The sequence below is a fragment of the Ictidomys tridecemlineatus genome, unplaced genomic scaffold, assembly GCF_052094955.1.
Source record: "Ictidomys tridecemlineatus isolate mIctTri1 unplaced genomic scaffold, mIctTri1.hap1 Scaffold_4288, whole genome shotgun sequence".
Classification (NCBI taxonomy): domain Eukaryota; kingdom Metazoa; phylum Chordata; class Mammalia; order Rodentia; family Sciuridae; genus Ictidomys; species Ictidomys tridecemlineatus.
The window spans coordinates 27678-45864 of NW_027522775.1; the positions used below are offsets into that span (position 1 = coordinate 27678).

At 46.6% G+C, this 18187-nt stretch overlaps 1 long non-coding RNA gene across 1 annotated transcript; it reads left to right on the plus strand.

Moving 5' to 3' along the window:
• Positions 1-6299: 6299 nt before the first annotated feature.
• LOC144373560 (uncharacterized) lies at positions 6300-7022 on the plus strand. Its single transcript, XR_013433185.1, has 2 exons — positions 6300-6764; positions 6795-7022. It is a non-coding gene; the product is annotated as an uncharacterized LOC144373560 (long non-coding RNA).
• Positions 7023-18187: the final 11165 nt, after the last annotated feature.

Below are 18187 nucleotides of genomic sequence, written 5' to 3' on the forward strand. Positions count from 1 at the left end.
GCTAGCCTGTCTTCAACCTCTGTTTTCTGTATCAGTCCTTCTGCACTCCAGTCTCCAACCTCATCTCTCTTAAAAGTCCTTCTGCAACTCAGTCTCCAAACTCTGCTCTCTGTCACAGTCCTTCTGCACCCAAGTCTCAAACCTCTTCTTTCTGCAACAGTCCTTCTACACTCCAGTCTCCAAACACTGCTATCTGCAACAGTGCTTCTGCACCTCAGTCTCCAAACTCTGCTATCTGCAACAGTCCTTCTGCACCCCAGTCTCCAAACTCTGCTCTCTGTAACAATCTTTCTGCACCTCAGTCTCCAAACACTGCTCTCTACAAAGGTCTTTCTGAACCTCAGTCTCTAAACTCTACTCTCTGTAACAGTCCTTCTGCACCTCAGTCTCCAACATATTCTCTCTGTAAGATCCTTCTGCAACCCAGTCTGTAAACTCTGCCCTCTGGAACAGTCCTTCTGCACACCTTCTCCAATCTCTGTTCTCTGAAACAGTCCTTCTGCACGCTGGTCTCAAACCTCTGTTCTTTACAAGGATCTTTCTGCACCTTAGTCTCCAATCTCTGCTCTCTGCAACAGTCCTTCTGCACCCCAGTCTCTAATATCTGCTCTCTGCAACAGTCCTTCTGCACCTCAGTCTGAAAACTCTGTTCTCTGCAACAATAATTCTGCACCCCAGTCTCCAACCTCTTCTCTCTATAACAGTCCTGCTGTACCACAGTCTCCAAAATCTTCTCTCTGTAAGATCCTTCTGCAACCCTGTCTCCAAACTCTGCTGTTTTTAACAGTCCTTCTGCACCCCAGTCTTCAACCTCTGCTCTGTGTAACAGGCCTTTTGCACTCCATTCTCCAAACTCTGCTGTCTGCAACAGTACTTCTGAACTGGAGTCTCCAAACTCTGCTTGATATATCAGTCCATCTGCACCCCTATCTCAAACCTCTGCTCTCTGTACCAGTCTTTCTGCACCTCAGTCTCCAAACTCTTCTCTCTGCAACAGTCCTTCTGCAACCCAGTCTCCAATATCTACTCTCCGCAACAGTCCTTCTGCACCAAAGTCTCCAAACTCTGCCTCTGTAACAGTCCTACTGAAAGGCAATCTCCAACCTCTACTCTCTGCAACAGTGCTTCTGCACACAAATCTCAAACCTGTGCTCTCCGCAACAGTTCATCTACACCCCATGTCAAGCTTCTGCTTTCTGCAGCAGTCCCTCTGCAACCAAGTCTCCAAACTTTGCTCTCTATAAAGATCCTTCTGGACCTCATTCTCCAAACTCTACTTTTTGTAAAAGTACTCCTGCACCCTTTCTCCGAACTCTGCTCTCTGTGACAGGACTTCTACACCCCAGTTTCCGAAATCTTTTCTGTATAACAATTTTTCTGCACCCCAGTCTCCAACTTCTTCTCTCTGCAAACAGTATTCTACACCGCAGTCTCCAAACTCTGCTCTCTGCATAGTCTTCTACACCCAGTCTCCATACTCTGATCGCCCCAACGATCCTTAGCACCCCAGTCTCCAACCTCTGGTCTCTACATCTGTTCTTTTACACCCCAGTCTCCAATCTCTGCTCTCAGTAACAGTCCTTCTGTACCGCAGTCTCCAACCGCTCTTCTCCGTAAAGGTCCTTTTGCACCCCAGTATCCAACCTCTGCTTTCTGTATCAGTCGTTTTGCACCACAGTCTCAAAACTGTGCCCTCTGTTACAGTCTTTCTGCAACTCAGTCTGCAACAACTGCTCTCTGCAAAAGTCCTTATGCATCCCAGTCTCCATCCTCTGCTCTCTGCAAAAGTTCTTTTGCACCCCAGTCTCCAACATTTGCTTTCTGTAACAGTACTTCTGAAAGGTTAATAAAATAGGTACTTGTCACTCTGTTTTTCTATATGCTTAACAAAACACTGTTGAAATCTTGTTCCCAGGATGTGTTGTCCCCAACTGTGAACTCTTTGCTAATCTTGTTCCCAGAATGTGCTGTCCCCAACTGCCAAACTACAGGATGCACTCCCTCACTCGGTTGCAGGCAAACTGCCCACTCACCCTGACCCATCAATGAACTTCCCTCCCTGCCCTCTCCAAGAAAAGTATATAAGCTCTGCTCAAGCGGTTCTCAGGGCTCTCTCTCTCTTTGCTATAGAGGGAGCCCCAACATGCTGGTCTCCAAATAAACCCACCCTTCTGCTTTTGCATAAGACAGTCTCTTGTGGTCTCTTACTCCGACGTTTCGCTGGACCCTTACATTTGGTGCGTTGGCCGGGAACTGCGCATCGCCGGACAGGGAGACCTCAACAAGACTCCTTTAGGGGGGTAAGTATGGCGCCTTATCTCCTTCTTCTTCTCCTCCTTGTTTTTCCTTTGTGATTGTCTGGCTTCTGGTTTCTGGCTTCTGGTTTTTGGCTCAGAGAAGAGCGAAAGCTCTCAGAGCTTCTGGTTTCTGGCTCAGAGAAGAGCAAAAGTTCTCAGAGCTTCTGGTTTTCTGGTTTTGGGTTGGCAGAGTGTGGTTGTCAGCGGAGAGCGTAAGTTCTCCCTGGCGGTGGTGGATAGACGTGTCCCTGAAGCCACAGACCACGTCTCCTCAAGGGACGCTTTGGGAGACTCTGGGGGGGACGGAGGTGCCCCCATCTGGGAGGGACGGAGGTGCCCTCATCTGTATTCTGCTGCCAACCCGTCTGGTTTTGCCGGCAACTATTCTTTCTCTCAGGTTGAATTCACTGTCTGTTTTAATCTTTGCCTCTGGATTTGTGTTACACGTTTACTGTTCATTGTGTGTCCGTGTTGGTGTCACGTTTGTATTGTCCCTGTCTTTGTTCAAGTAACTTTCATTATGAGACAGAGTCATTCACTGGACTAAAGTCCGCTTAAGGGCTCAGAATCTTTCTTTTTCAGTAAAACACCGGACCTGGCAGACTCTCTGTGCCTCAGAATGGCCCGCCTTTGGAATTGGATGGCCTCCAGAAGGATCTTTCTACTCTCCACTAATTTGAAAAGTCAGAGATATTGTCTTTGTCTTTCAGCCGGGACCACATAGCCATCCAGATCAACAGCCATATATCTTAACTTGGCAGGACCTTTGTGAATCTCCTCCTCCTTGGGATAAGGCTTTTCTTGTCCCTGTTCCTGCTCCTCCCCCTCCCCCTACGATTCTATCTCTCAAACCTCCTCCTCCACCCTTTGTTCTCCCTGAGTCTCAAGATTTGACTCTGCTGGACTCTCCTCCCTTTCCTTATCCCCTGCCTCCATTCCCCAACCCCCAACACCCTCTAAGTGATTCCCCTGCTGCTGACTCAGCTTCTCCACCATTAAAGGAGTTAAGCAAGCCCAGCACCCTTCAGATGACTTCCCCGAGGCACACATAGACCCCTCCTCCCCTGGAGAAGCTGGCCCAGCTAAAGGAATGATTAAACCCTGAAGCCCCCGTGATACTTCCCCTCCGTCCTTATGGGACCAATGTAGAGGATGGCCATGGTGGAGAAATGCAAGCCTACCAGTATTGGCCTTTCTCCTCTTCAGATCTATATAATTGGAAAAATAACAATCCCCCTTCTTCCGAGGACCCCACCCGGCTCACAGGTCTGATTGAGTCATTGATGTTTTCACACCAGCCTACTTGGGATGACTGCCAACAAATCTTAGGCATTCTCTTCATGACAGAGGAACAAAAGAGAATCCTCCTGGAAACAAAAAAAAAAATATCCTTGGACCAGATGGGCGACCAACACAACTTCCCCAACATAATCGAAGCTGACTTCTCCTTAAACCGACCCAACTGGGACCCCAACACCTTTAAAGGTAGGGAGCATCTGTCCACTTATTGCCGGGCTCTAATAGCGGGTCTCCCAGCAGCCGCTAGACGGCCAACTAATTTGGCCAAGGTAAGAGAAATTATTCAAGGGCCTAATGAATCTCCTTCTATGTTTCTGGAGAGAATTATGGAGGCATATAGGAGATATACTCCTTTTGATCCTCAGGCAGAGGATCAAAAGGCATCTGTCACGATGGCCCTTTATTGGGCAAGCTGTCCTGGATATTAAAAAAAAGTTACAACGCTTAGATGGATTACAAGATATGACTTTGAGAGATTTAGTCAGAGAAGCTGAGAAGGTATACTATAAAAGAGAAACTGAGGAGGAGAAGGAACAAAGGAGGGAGAAAGAAAGGGAAGAAAGAGAGAAAGAAAGGGAGAAAGAAAGGGAGCAAAGGGAGATGAAAGAAGCAAAAGACAGACTGAGGCATTGACTAAGGTCCTGGTCACAACAACAAATAGGCCAGAAGTTAAGAGACAAGGAGACAGAAAGGGATACCTGGGTCCACGCCAGAAGCCACATCTGGCCTCAGATCAATGTGCCTACTGTAAAGAAAAAGGACACTGGGCCAAAGACTGACCTAGAAAGAAACAGCCACGCCAGTCAGCCATTCTAACTCTGGAGGATGATTAGGAAGGTCGGGGCTCGGATCCCCTCCCCGAGCTCAGGGTAACTTTTGAAGTGGAGGGACCCCAGTAAACTTGAAGTGGACACAGGGCAGTATACTCAGCCCTCAAGGCCCCATTGGGCCCTCTATCAACTAAAAGGTCTCTAGTTCAAGGGGCTATCGGCAGTAATATCGGGCTGGACAACTAAAAGGACATGGACCTGGGAAAAGGAAAAGTCCATCACTCCTTCCTAGTGATCCCAGAATGCCCAGCCCCATTAATGGGCAGAGATCTGCTCACCAAACTCCAGGCCAGAATAACTTTTAACCCTGAAGGCCCAGATGAAATTTCTAAATCCTTCTATAAAATCTCTATAGTCATTATTTTAACTATGTCAGTAAAAGATAAACATCAACTCTTCACACCCCCAAGACTTGATCAAACAGGCAAGCTACCCCAGAAATGGATAACAGATTACCCAGATGCCTGGGCAGAAACTGCTGGGTTAGGCCTAGCTGTGAAACAACCTCCAATAATGGTGGAATTAAAAACCTCAGCCTCCCCAATTAATATTAAACAATATCCTCTGAACAAAAAAAACTAAAAATGGGATAAGGCCCCATATTCAAAAAATATCTGGCCTTAGGGGTCCTAAGGCCCTGTCAATCAGCCTGAAACACTCCCCTACTACCAGTAAAAAAGCCAAGAACCAGGTACTATCGCCGTGTTCAAGACTTAAGAGAGATCAACAACAGAGTACAGGACATTCACCCCACAGTACCTACTCCGTACAATCTGCTTAACACCATTAACCCAAACAAAAATAATATACTATCCTGGACTTAAAAGATACTTTCTTTTACTTACCTCTACATAAAAAAGTCAATTACTGTTTGCTTTCAAATGGGTAAACCCAAAAACTAAAACATCTGATCAACTAACTTGGACCAGACTCCCACAGGGGTTCAAAAACTCCCCACTCTTTTTGATAAAACCCTCCACAGAGATCTCAATAACTTCAAAATCATACACCCTAAAGTCACCCTACTCCAATATATAAATAACCTACTACTGACAACAGACTCCAAAAAAAACTATAAGTCTGGGACCCAAACACTATTATCCAAACTTCTGCCAAAAAGGCCCAAATTTGCCAACAAAAAATAATCTTCCTAAACTATTCCCTTAGGGGCGATAAACAATGACTCACTAAGCCCAAAAACAAACTGTTGTACAGATACCACCCCCATCTAACAAAAGAACAAATAAAAAAACTAAATTGACAGCCCTAAACAGAGAAACCATGTTAACACTTTCCATACGGAGAAACATAAGTCAGGAGATTTAACTACGTCAAAACACCCCGACAACTTAACATCTAAAGACACTGACACTAAACTCCTTGACAACACTAAACCCAACTTACAATTTCAAAAAGCCCTACACTACATTAAGGATGGTACATCAACTCACTCACCTTGGTTAAAAAAAAACTACAAACATTCCTAAAAGATCAAAAACAAAATTTTCCACTAACCAGCTCACAACAAAAAAATATTAGCTAAACAAGTAACAAAAGCCTGTCGGGTCTGTCAATTGGTTAATGTTTACCCCTCCAAACTTCCTATAAAAAGGCGCCTTTAAAAAACCATACCAGGACAATTCTAAAAAATAAACTTTACTAAAATTAAGCCAACAAAATATAAACTTAAATATCTCCTAATCTTTGTAGATTTATTTTCAGGATGGATTAAAGCCTTCCCCACAAAAAAAAAAAAAATGGTGCAAATGGTAGTCAAGAAGATCCTGGAAGATATTTTTCCAAGATACGGCCTGCCTTAGGTAATAGGGTCCGATAATGGACCGGCGTTCATGGCCCAGGTAAGTCAGGGTTAGCCAGGACCCTGGGGATTAATTAAAAGTTGCATTGCGCTTATAGACCCCAGAACTCAGGACAGGTAGAAAGAATAAATAGAAGCATTAAAGAGACCTTGACAAAATTAAGCTTAGAGACCGGCATAAAAGATTGGACTATGCTCCTGCCTTATGCATTGTTTCGTGCAAGAAATACTCCCTCTGTTTCTTTGTGTAACCTAACCCCCTATGAAATTCTCTATGATGCCCCTCCTCCAATAAGGGACCTGACCCCAACTCTAAGACCTAACAATTCCTTTCACACCCTCTTGCTTGACAGACTTAAAGCTTTTAAAAAAACTCAGTGATACCCGTGGAAACAGCTGACCACTGCCTACCAACCTGGGGATGAAGGGACTCCACACCGATATCAAGTGGGAAACTTCATCTATGTAAGACGACATCAGGTGTCATCCCTAGAACCCTGCTGGAAAGGACCATACCAGGTACTACTTATAACACCTACAGCGGTAAAGACTATCAAAGCCACAAACAGTCATGGCTGTGTGGGGGAAAATCCGACTTCTTCTGTAAGTCATAAGGATGTAAACATACAGAGGCTACCTGATGGAACCCAAACCTCCACCAGTTCTCAGACCATTGCCCCCTTGCTGAAGTAACAGGTACTGAGGTATCTCTCCACCCATTCACTCCTCTCTTCTCCTCTCAGTGCCCACACCGGGACCCACCAGGACTATCCAAAATGTAATGAAAATGGCCTTTAAAGTTGCTTTGTCATTACTAAAAACAGGTTACTAAAAATTTAAAGTCCCTCACAGGCTTTTTGGGATACTCACTCCAGTCTTCCCCTCTGCTCTACCTGTTCTACTACTCAAGTTTTTATTGCTAAGAAAATCCCAAACCCCTTTCCCATTATTCTTCTACATCTCTCCTTCCTCATTCTCAGATCCACGGAGCTGCTCTCAGCACCGCCTTCCCTGTCCTCCCCCTCTGTACCAGGCCCACAGAAAAGTCTTAACTGACCTTCTCCAGAAGTCTTCACTATGGCTGACTTTAGGACTTTCAGCAAAAGAGTCCCTATAAAAGAGTTCAGTATAGATAAACTTCCTCTTTTCATGTTGCCCTCTTCTACTTGGCCACTGGCTGGAAAAATCAGCACTCCTAAGCTAGACACCCCCTTACTAGTTTTTCACAAAATATGTGAACAGGGCCTCTGGCCTTGAGCTGAGGCTTCACAGAGATGGCTACATTTCTAAGATAAAAAAGTTATCAACTGGGCTCCATGGTAACAGCTGGCAAGGAAAAAAAAAATTCTCCCCCTCCCAGGTGTCCTTGAAAAGTTAACTTGCCCAGAACAGAGAAAAAAAAATAACAGAAACAAAAACTGCTTTTTGTGAACTTCTGCAGACTGTGAACTTCTGAGCCCTTTCCCTTACATGCTGAGTACGGAGTTCTAAAGCTGCCTAAACTTGGGGTTCAGGGGATTAATTGATTACAGCGGAAGCAATGCCCTCTGAATCCGGTTGCAGCCAAATAGAACTGTTTCCCTGTCTTCAGTGCTATCTTAGGTGCCTTGCCTTATCCATCCCTACAACAGTATAATTCTATATACTTAAAAAATTATTTATGTTTTCATAAAATGGTCAACAGATGTGATTAATTATGTAATGGTGCAGATGTTTCCCAGAGTGCTCTATCATGACGCAGGTTCATTTAAAGATAAAATAGGGGGGCATACAACCCGGTTTCACCGGGAACCCTGTATCCCTCACTTTAGCCATCTTATTAGGAATGGGAATTGCTGCAGGGGTGGGCACAGGGACCACTGCCCTGGTCCATGGGACACGACAAATGACCCAATTAGAAACAGCAATGGACCAAAACTTAAAAATATTAGAAACCTCCATCAAAGCTTTGCAGGAATCTTTAACCTCTCTCTCTGAAGTTGTTTTACAGAACAGGCGAGGGTTGGACCTCCTCTTCATGAGAAAAAAGGGCCTTTGTGCTGCATTGAGGGAAGAATGTTATTTTTATGCCGACCATACTGGAGTTATAAGAAAATCTATGAGTAAACTAAAAAACGCCGTGAAGAGCGTCAGAGAGAGAGAGAGGCCCCAAAAACGGTGGTATGAGTCTTGGTTCACACTGTCCCTGGTTAACTACACTTTTATCAGCCCTGGCCGGCCCTCTAATAATTCTTATATTGTTGCTAACTCTAGGACCCTGTTTGCTCAATCGTGTAGTTTCCTTTCTCCAATCCCAAATTGGACAAGTCAAACATTATGGTAATCAGACAACAATATACCCTACTAACAGACACAGAATGTGACACCCCACAATGATCACTTTTATGATTAAAAGTAGCCAGAAGAAAAAGTGGGGAATGAAAGGTTAATAAAATAGGTACTTGTCACTCTGTTTTTCTATATGCTTAACAAAACACTGTTGAAATCTTGTTCCCAGGATGTGTTGTCCCGAACTGTGAACTCTTTGCTAATCTTGTTCCCAGAATGTGCTGTCCCCAACTGCCAAACTACAGGATGCACTCCCTCACTCGGTTGCAGGCAAACTGCCCACTCACCCTGACCCATCAATGAACTTCCCTCCCTGCCCTCTCCAAGAAAAGTATATAAGCTCTGCTCAAGCTGTTCTCAGGGCTCTCTCTCTCTTTGCTATAGAGGGAGCCCCCAACATGCTGGTCTCCAAATAAACCCACCCTTCTGCTTTTGCATAAGACAGTCTCTTGTGGTCTCTTACTCCGACGTTTCGCTGGACCCTTACACTTCTCCACCCAGTCTCCAAACTCTGCTCTCTATAACAGTCTTTCTGTACTGCATTTTCCAACCTCTGCTCTGTGTAAGGGTACTTCTACATCCGAGTCTCCAACCTCTGTTTCTGTAACAGTCCTTCTGCACCCCAGTCTCCAACCTGTGCTCTGAGTAACTGTCCCTCTGCACCTTAGTCTCAAACCTCAGCTCTCTGCTACAATTCTTCTAGACCCCAGTCTCCAAACTCTGTTCTCTGTAACAATCCTTCTGCACCTTAGTCTCGAACCTCTGCTCTCTGCAACGGTCCTTCTGCACCTGAGTCTCCAACTTCTGCTCTGTATCAGTCCTGTATGCCTGTTTCCCACATCTGCTCTCTGTAACAGTCCTTCTTAACCTCAGTCTTCAACCTCTGCTCTGTGTAACAGTCCTTCTGCACCCCAGTATCCAACATCTGCTCTCTGCAATGATCCTTCTGCATCCCAGTCTCCAAACTCTGCTCTACGTAACAGTCCTTCTGCACCTCAGACTCCAAACTCTGCTCTACGTAAGATCCTTCTGCGACCCAGTCTCCAAACTCTGCTGCTCTGTAACAGCCCTTCTGCACCCCAGTCTCCAACCTCTGCTCTATGTAACAGGCCTTCTGCACGCCACTATCCAAACTCTGCTCTCTGTAACAATTCTTCTGTGCCTCAGTATCCAACCTCTACTCTCTGTAACAGTCCTTCTGCACCTAAATCTCCAACATCTGCTCTTTGTATGTTCCTTCTGTAAGCAAGTCTCCAAACACTGCCCTCTGTAACAGTCCTTCTCCAACTCCCTCTCCGTTACAGGCTTTCTGCACACCAGTCTCCAAAGTCTGTTCTCTATAACAATCCTTCTGCACCCCAGTCTCCAAACTCTGCGCTCTGTAACAGTCCTGCTGCACCTAGGTCTACAATCTCTGCTCTCTGTAAGATCCTTCTGCAACCTTGTCTAAAACCTCTGCTCTTTGTAAAAGTCCTTCTTCACCTCAGTCTCCAACCTCTGCTCTCTTCAACAGTCCTTCTACACCCCAGTCTCCAAACTCTGCTCTCTGCAACGATCCTTCTGCACCCAGTCTCCAACCTCTGCTCTCTGCTACAGTCCTTCTTCACCCCAATCTCAAAACAGTGCACTCTGCAACTGTCCTGCTGCACCCCAGTCCCCAACCTCTGCTCTCTGTAGCAATCCTTCTGCACCTCAGTCTTCAACCTCTGCTCTCTGCATCGATCCTTCTTCACCACAGTCTCCAAACTCTGCTCTCTGCCACACTCCTTCTGCACCCCAGTCTCCAAGTCTCTCTGCTCTCTGTAACAGTTCTTCTGACCCCCAATCTCCAAACTCTGCACTCTGTGAAACTTCTTCTGCACCCCAGTCTCCATACTCTGCTCTCTGTAAGAATCCTTTTGCACCCAAGTCTCCAACCTCTCTTTTCTGTAAAAGTCCCTACTCCACCTCAGTCTCGAAGTTCCGCAATCTCTAATGGTCCTTTTGCACCTCAGTCTCCGATTTCTCCTCTCTGTAACAGTCCTTCTGCACCCCAGTCTTCAACATCTGTTTTCTGCAACGATCGTTCTTCTCCCCAGGTTCCAACTTCTGCTCTCTGCAACGGTTTCTGCACCACAGTTTCCAACCTCTGCTCTTTGTACCAGTCCTTCTGCACCTCAGTCTCCAAACTCTGCTCTCTGCAACAGTCCTTCTGCACCCCATTCTCCAACCTCTGATTCAGGTAACAGTTCTACTGCACCCCAATCTCCAAACTCTGCTCTCTGTAACACTCATTATTCTACCCAGTCTCCACACTCTGATCTCTGTAACAATCCTTCTGGACCCCAGTTTCCAACAATTGCTCTTTGAAACAGTCCTTCTGAAACTCAGTCTCCAAAATGCTCTCTGTAAGAGTTTTCTGAAACCCTTGTCTCGAAACTGTGCTATCTGTAACAGTGCTTCTGCACCACAGTCCCCAAACTCTGCTCCCTGTAACAGGACTTCTGCACCCCACTCTCCAAAATCTGCACTCTATAAAAAGGCGTTCTGCAACCCAGTCTCTGTAACATTTCTTCTGCACCCTAGTCTCTGACCTCTGCTCTTTGTAACAGGACTTTTGTATGACAATCTCCAACCTCTAATCTCTGTAACAGTCCTTTTGCACCTCAGTCTCCAATCTCTGCTCTCTGCAACAGTTCTTTTGCATCTCAGTCTCCAATCTCTGCTCTAAGCAACGATTCATCTGCAACCTCAGTCTCCAAACTCTAACTCTCTGTAACAGTCCTTCTGCTTCCCAGTCTCTAAACTCTGCTGTCTGCAAAGATCCTTTTTCACCCCAGTATGCAACGTCTGCTCTCTGCAACAAACCTTCTGAACCCCAGTCTCCAACCTCTGCTCTCTGCAACGATCCTTCTGCACCCAGTCTCCAACATCTGCTCTATGCTAAAGTCCCTCTGAACCCCTGTCTCCAAACTCTACTCTGTGTAATATCCTTCTGCACCACAATTTCAAAACTCTATTCCCAGTTACATTTCTTCTCTACCCCAGTCTCCAACCTCTGCTTTCTGCAGCGGTACTGCTGCACCTGAGTCTCCAACCTGTGTTCTCAGTAACAGTCCTTCTTTTCCCCATCTCAAACCTCTTCTCTATAACAGTCCTTCTGCACCTCAGTCTCCAACCTCTGCTCTCTGCAACAGTATTTCTGCATCCCTGTCTCCAAACTCTGCTCTCTGTAACAGTCCTTCTGCACCTCAGTCTCCAACATGTGCTCTCTGCAACAGTCCTTCTGCACCCTAGTTACCAACATCTGCTCTCTGTAAGATACTTCTGCAACCCAGTTTTTAAACTCTGCACTCTGTAACAGTCCTTTAGAACCCTAGTCTCCAAACTCTGCTCTCTGTTAGATCCATCTGAACCCCATTCTCCAACCTCTGCTCTCTGTAAGTGTACTTCTGCCCACGTGTCCAACTTCTGCTCTCTTGTAACAGTTTTTCTGCACCTCACTATCCAAGTTCTGCTCTGTGTAACAGTCCTTCTGCACCCCAGATTCTAAGATCTGCTCTCGGAAACAGTCCTTTTGCACCCCCTCTCCAACATCTGCTCTCTGCAACAATCTTTCTGAACCCCAGTCTCCAAACTCTGCTCTCTTCAACGATCCTTCTGGACCCCAGTCTCTAAAGTCTGCACTCTGTATGATCCTTCTGCATTTCAGTTTCAGAATTCTGCTCTCTGTAACATTCCTTCTCTACCACAGTCTACAACCTCTGTCCTCATCAACAGTCCTCTGCTCTCAAGACTCTGAAATCTGCTCTCTGTAACACTTCTTCTGTACCGCAGTCTCAAACCTCAGCTCACTGTAATGGAACTTCTACATCCCAGTCTCCAACCTCTGCTTTCTGTAACAGTCTGTCTGAACCCATATCTCCAATCTCTGTTCTCTGTATCTATCCTTCTGCACCTCAGTGTCCAACCTCTGTTCTATGTAAGAGTCTTCTGCACCCCAGTCTTCAACCTCTGCTCTCGGTAACAATCCTATATCGCAGTCTCCAAACTCTGCTCTCTGTAACGGTCCTTCTGCACCCCAATTTCCAAACTCTGCTTCCTGTAGCAGTCCTTCTGCACCTTAGTCTCCAAAACTCTCCTCTTTGTAGCAGTCCTTCTACACCTCAGTCTCCAACCTCCTCTCCTCTGTAACAGTCCTTCTGCACCTCAGTCTGAAATCTCTGCTCTCTGCACGATTCTTCTGCACCCCAGTCTCAAACCACTGCTCTCAGTAACAGTCCACCTGCACCTTCAGTCTCCAACCTCTGCTCTCTGTAAGATCCTTAAGCAACCCAGTCTCCAAACACTGCTCTGTTTAACAGTCCTTCTGCACCCCAGTCTCCATCCTCTCCTCTCTGTAACAGGCCTTCTGCACGCCAGTCTCCAAACTCTGCCTCTCTGCAATGATCTTTCTGACCCCCAGTCTCCAACCTCTACTCTCTTTAATGATCCCACTGCACCCCAGTCTCCAACCTCTGATCTCTACAACAGTCCTTCTGCACCTCAGTCTAAAACCTCTGCTCTCTACACAACCTTTCTGCATTCCAGTCTCCAACATCTACTCTATGTAACAGGACTTCTGCACCTCAGTCTCCAACCTGTCCTCTCTGTAACAGGCCTTCTGCAGGCCAGTCTCCAAACTCTGCTCTCTGTAGCAGGCCTCGGCACCCAGTTACCAAAATCTGCTCTCTGCAATGATCCTTCTGCACCCCAGTCTCCAACCTTCCTTTTTGCAATGATCCTAGTGCACCAAGTCTCCAACCTCTGATCTCTGCAACAGTGCTTCTGCTCCTCAGTCTCCAAATTCTGCTCTCTGTAAGAACCTTCTGCACCCCTGTATCTAACCTCTGCTCTCTGTAACAGTCTTTCTGCATCTGAGTCTCAAAACTCTGCTCTCTGTTACAGGCCATCCACACCTCAGTTTCCAACCTCTGCTCTCTGAAACAGTCCTCTGCACCCCAGTCTCCAACCTCTGCTCTCTACAACAGTCCTTCTGCACCCTAGTTACCAACATATGCTCTCTGCAACGACCCTTCTGCAACCCAGTCTCCTACCTCTGCTCTCTGTAACAGTCCTTCTACACCTCAGTCTCCAAACTCTGCTCTCTGTAAGACTCTTCTGCAGCCCAGTCTTTAAACTCTGCACTCTGTAACAGTCGTTCTGCTCTCTGTAACAGGACTTTTGCACCCCAGTCTATCACCTCTTTTCTCTGCAACAATTCTTCTCCACCCCAGTCTCCAACATCTGCTCTCTGCAACAGTCCTTTGCACCCCAGTCTCCAATCTCTGCTCTTTATAAGATCCATCTGAACCTCAGTCATCAAACTCTGCTCTCTGTAACTGTCCCTTCTTCACACCAGTCATCAAACTCTGCTGTCTGTAACAGTCCTTCTGCACCTCAGTCTCCAACCTCTGCTCCATGTAACAGTCTTTCTGCACCCCAGTCTCCAACATCTGTTCTCTGAAACAGTCCTTCTGCACCCCAGTCTCCAAAACTCTGCTCTCTGCAACGATCCTTCTGGACCCCACTCTCAAACGTCTGCTCTCTGCAACAGTCTTTCTTCACCAGTCTCCAACCTCTGCTCTCTGTAATATCTTTCTGCACTCCAGTTTCCAGACACTGCTCTTTGTAACATTATTTCTCCACCCTAGTCTCCAACCTCTGTCCTCTGAAACAGTACTTCTGCTCTCCAGACTCCAAGTCTGCTCTCTGTAACAGTCCCTTCTGTACTGCAGTCTCCAACCTGTGCTCTTTGTAAGGGTCCTTCCACACCCCAGTCTCCAACCATTGCTCTCTGTATCAGTCTGTCTGAACCCCAAGTCTCTAACCTCTGTTCTTTGTATCTATCCGTGTGCACCTCATCTCCAACCTGTGGTCTATGTAAGAATCCTTCTGCACCCCAGTCTCCATCCTCTTCTCTCGGTAACAGTCCCTTCTGCACCCCAATTTCCAAACTCTGCTTCCTGTAACAGTCCTTCTGCACCTGAGTCTCCAAACTCTTCTCTGTGTAACAGTCCTTCTACACCTCAGTCTCTGACGTCGGCTCCTTTTTTTTTTTTTATTGTTGGTCGTTCAAAACATTACACAGTTCTTAAATACATCCTCTTTCACAGTTTGATTCAAGTGGGTTATGAACTCCCAACTTTACCCCGTATACAGATTGCTGTTTCACATCAGTTACCCTTCCATTGATTGACATATTGCCTTTCTAGTGTCTGATGTATTCTGCTGTCTGTCCTATTCTCTACTATCCCCCTCCCTTTGACGTCGGCCTCTTTGTAACCGTCCTTCTGGACCTCGGTCTGAAACCTCTGATCTCTGCACGATTCTTCTGCACCCCAGTCTAAAAAACACTGTTCGCTGTAAGATCCTTCAGCAACCCAGTCTCCAAACTCTGCTCTCTATAACAGTACTTCTGCACCCCAGGTTCCAAAACTCTCCTCTCTGCAACAGTCCTTCTGCACCCCAGTCTCGAACATCTGCTCTCTGCAACAGTCCTTCTGCACCCCAGTCCTCCAACCACTGCTTTCTGTATCAGTCCTTTTGCACCACATTCTCAAAACTCTGCTTTCTGTAACAGTTTTTCTGCACCTCAGTCTCCAACGTCTGCTCTCTGCAACAGTCTTTCGGCACCCCAATCTCCAACCTCTGCTCTCTGCAACAGTCCTTCTACACCCAAGTCTCCAACTTCTACACTCGGCAAGAGTCTTTCGGCACCTCAGTCTCCAACCTCTTCTCTTTGCAAAGGTCTTTCTCCACCTCAGTCTTCAAAATCTACTCTCCTGTAACAGTCCTTCTGCACCCCAGTCTCCAAAATCTGCTCTCTGTAACAGTCCTTCGGCACCCCAGTCTCCACCCTCTTCTCTCTGCAATGATCCTGTTACACCCAAGTCTCCAAACTCTTCTCTCTGAAACAGTTCTTCTGCACCACAGTCCCCAACATCTGTTCTCTGCAACAGTTTTTCTAAACCTCATTCTAAAAACTCAGCTCTCTACATCGATCCTTGTGGACCAAAGTCTACAAACTCTGCTCTCTCTGACAGTCCTTCAGCACCTCAGTCACCAAACCTCTGCTCTCTGTAAGATTCTTATGCCACCCAGTCTCCAAACGCTGCTCTATGTTACAACCCTTTTGCTCTCCAGTCTACAAGCTCTGGTCTGTGTAACAGGTCTTTTGCAGCTCAGTCTCCGACCTCTTCTCTCTGCAACGATCTTTCTGCACCCCATTCTCCAACCTCTGCTCTCTGCAACAGTCCTAATGCACCCCAGTCTCCAACCTCTACTCTCTGTAAGATAATTCTGCACACCTGTCTCCAACCTCTGCTCTCTTTAACACTACTTCTGTACCACAGTCTCCACCCTCTGGTATCTACAACAGTCCTTCTACACCCAGTCTCCAAACTCTGCTTTCTATATCCATCGTTCTGAACCCCAGGCTTCAACCTCTGCTCTCTGTAACAGTCTTTCCCCGCTGTCTCCAACATCTGGTATCTGCAACAGTCCTTCTGCACCCCAGTCTGGAAACACTGCACTCTGCACACTCTTTCTGCACCCAGTGACCAACCTCTGCTTTCTTCAAAAGTCTTTCTGCACCTCAGACTCCAAACACTGCTCTCTGTAACAGTTTTCTGCACCTCAGTCTTCAACAACTGCTCTCTGCAATAGGCCTTCTGCACCCCAGTCTCTAAAATCTGCTCTCTAGAACAGTCCTTCTATACACCAGGCTCCACAATCTACTCTCTACAATGATCCTTTCTGCACCCCAGTCTCCAACGTCTGCTCTCTGCAACAATCTTTCTGTATCCCAGTCTCCAAACATTCCTCTCTGTAAGATCCTTCTTCTCCCTAGTCTCCAAACTCTACACTCAGTATCAGTCTTTCTGCACCCCAGTCTCCAACGTCTGCCCTCTGCAATGGTCCCTCTGCACCCCACTCTTTAACCTTGTTCTCTACAACAGTTCTTCTGTACCGCGGTCTTCAACCTCTGTTCTCTGTAAGGTTCCTTCTGCACCCCAATCTTTAACCTCTGCTTTCTGTATCAGTCCTTCTTCACCACAGTCTCCATGCTCTGCTCTCTGAAACAGTCTTTCTGCACCTCACTCTTCAACCTCTACTCTCTGCAACAGTCCTTCTGAACCCAGTCTCCAACATCTGCTCTGTGCAACAGTCCTTCTCCACCCCAGTCTCCATCCTCTGCTCTCTGTAACAGTCCTTCTGTACTGAAGTTTCCAAACTCTTCTCTCTGTAACGGTCCTTCTGCACCCCACTCTCCAACCTCTGCTCTCTGTAACAGTCCTTCTTCACCTCAGTCTCCAACGTATTCTCTCTGCAACAGTCCTTCGGCACCCCACTCTCCAACCTCTGCTCTGTTACAGTCCTTCTGTATTGCAGTCTCCAAACTCTGCTCTCTGTAATGGTCCTTCTGGACCCCAGTCTCCAAACTCTGCTTTCTGTACGAGTCCTTATGCATCCTAGTCTCTAAACTCTGCTTTCTGTAACAGTCCTTCTGCAACTCAGACTACAGTTTCTGCTCTCTGCAACAGTTCTTCTGCACGCTAATCTTAAAACTCTGCTCTCTTCAAAAGTTCTTCTGCACCTCAGTTTCCAAACTCTGCTCCTTCTGAAACCCTGTCTCCAACTCTGCTTTCTGCAATGGTCCTTCTGCACCCCCAGCCTCGAACCTCTGTTCTCTACAACAGTTATTCTGCACCCTAGTCTCCAACCACTGCGCTCTGTAACATTCCTTCTGTATCGCAGTCTCCAACCTCTGTTCTCTGTAAGGGTCCTTCTGCACCCCAGTCTCCAACCACTTCTTTCTGTATCCAGTCCTTTTGCACCACATTCTCAAAACTCTGCTCTCTGTAACAGTCATTCTGCACCTCAGTCTGCAACCTCTGCTCTCTGCAATAGTCCTTCTACACCCCAGTCTCTATTCTCTGCTCTCTGTAACAGTCCTTTTGCACCCCAGTCTCCAACATCTGCTCTCTGCAACAGTCCTTCTGCACCCCAGTCTCTAACCTCTGCTTTCTGCAACAGTCCTTCTGCACCACATTCAACAACCTCTGCTTTCTGTATCAGTCTTTCTGCACCCAAGTCTCCAACCTCTGCTCTCAGTAACAGTCCTTCTGCACCTTTTTTTGAAACCTCTTCTCACTGGAACGATCCTTCTGCATCTCAGTCTCAAACCTATTCTCTCTGTAAGAGTCTTTATGTACCTCAGTCGCCAACCTTTTGTCTCTGTAAGATCCTTTTGCAACCCACTCTTCAAAATTTTCTCTCTGTAAATATCCTCTGCACCCCAGTCTCCAATCACTGCTCTCTGTAACAGGCCTTCTGCACCCCAATCTCCAGACTATGCTGTCTATAAAAGGCCTTTTGACTCCAGTCTCCAAACTCTTCTCTCTTCAACTATCCTTCTGCACCCCAGTCTCCAACCTCTGCTCTCTGCACCAGTCCTCCTGCACCCCAGTCTCAAACCTATGCTGTCTGTAAGATCCTTCTGCACACCTGTCTCCAACCTCTCCTCTCTGTAAAAGTACTTTTGTAAAGCAGTCTCCAAACTTTGCTATCTGTAAGGGTCCTTCTGCACCGCA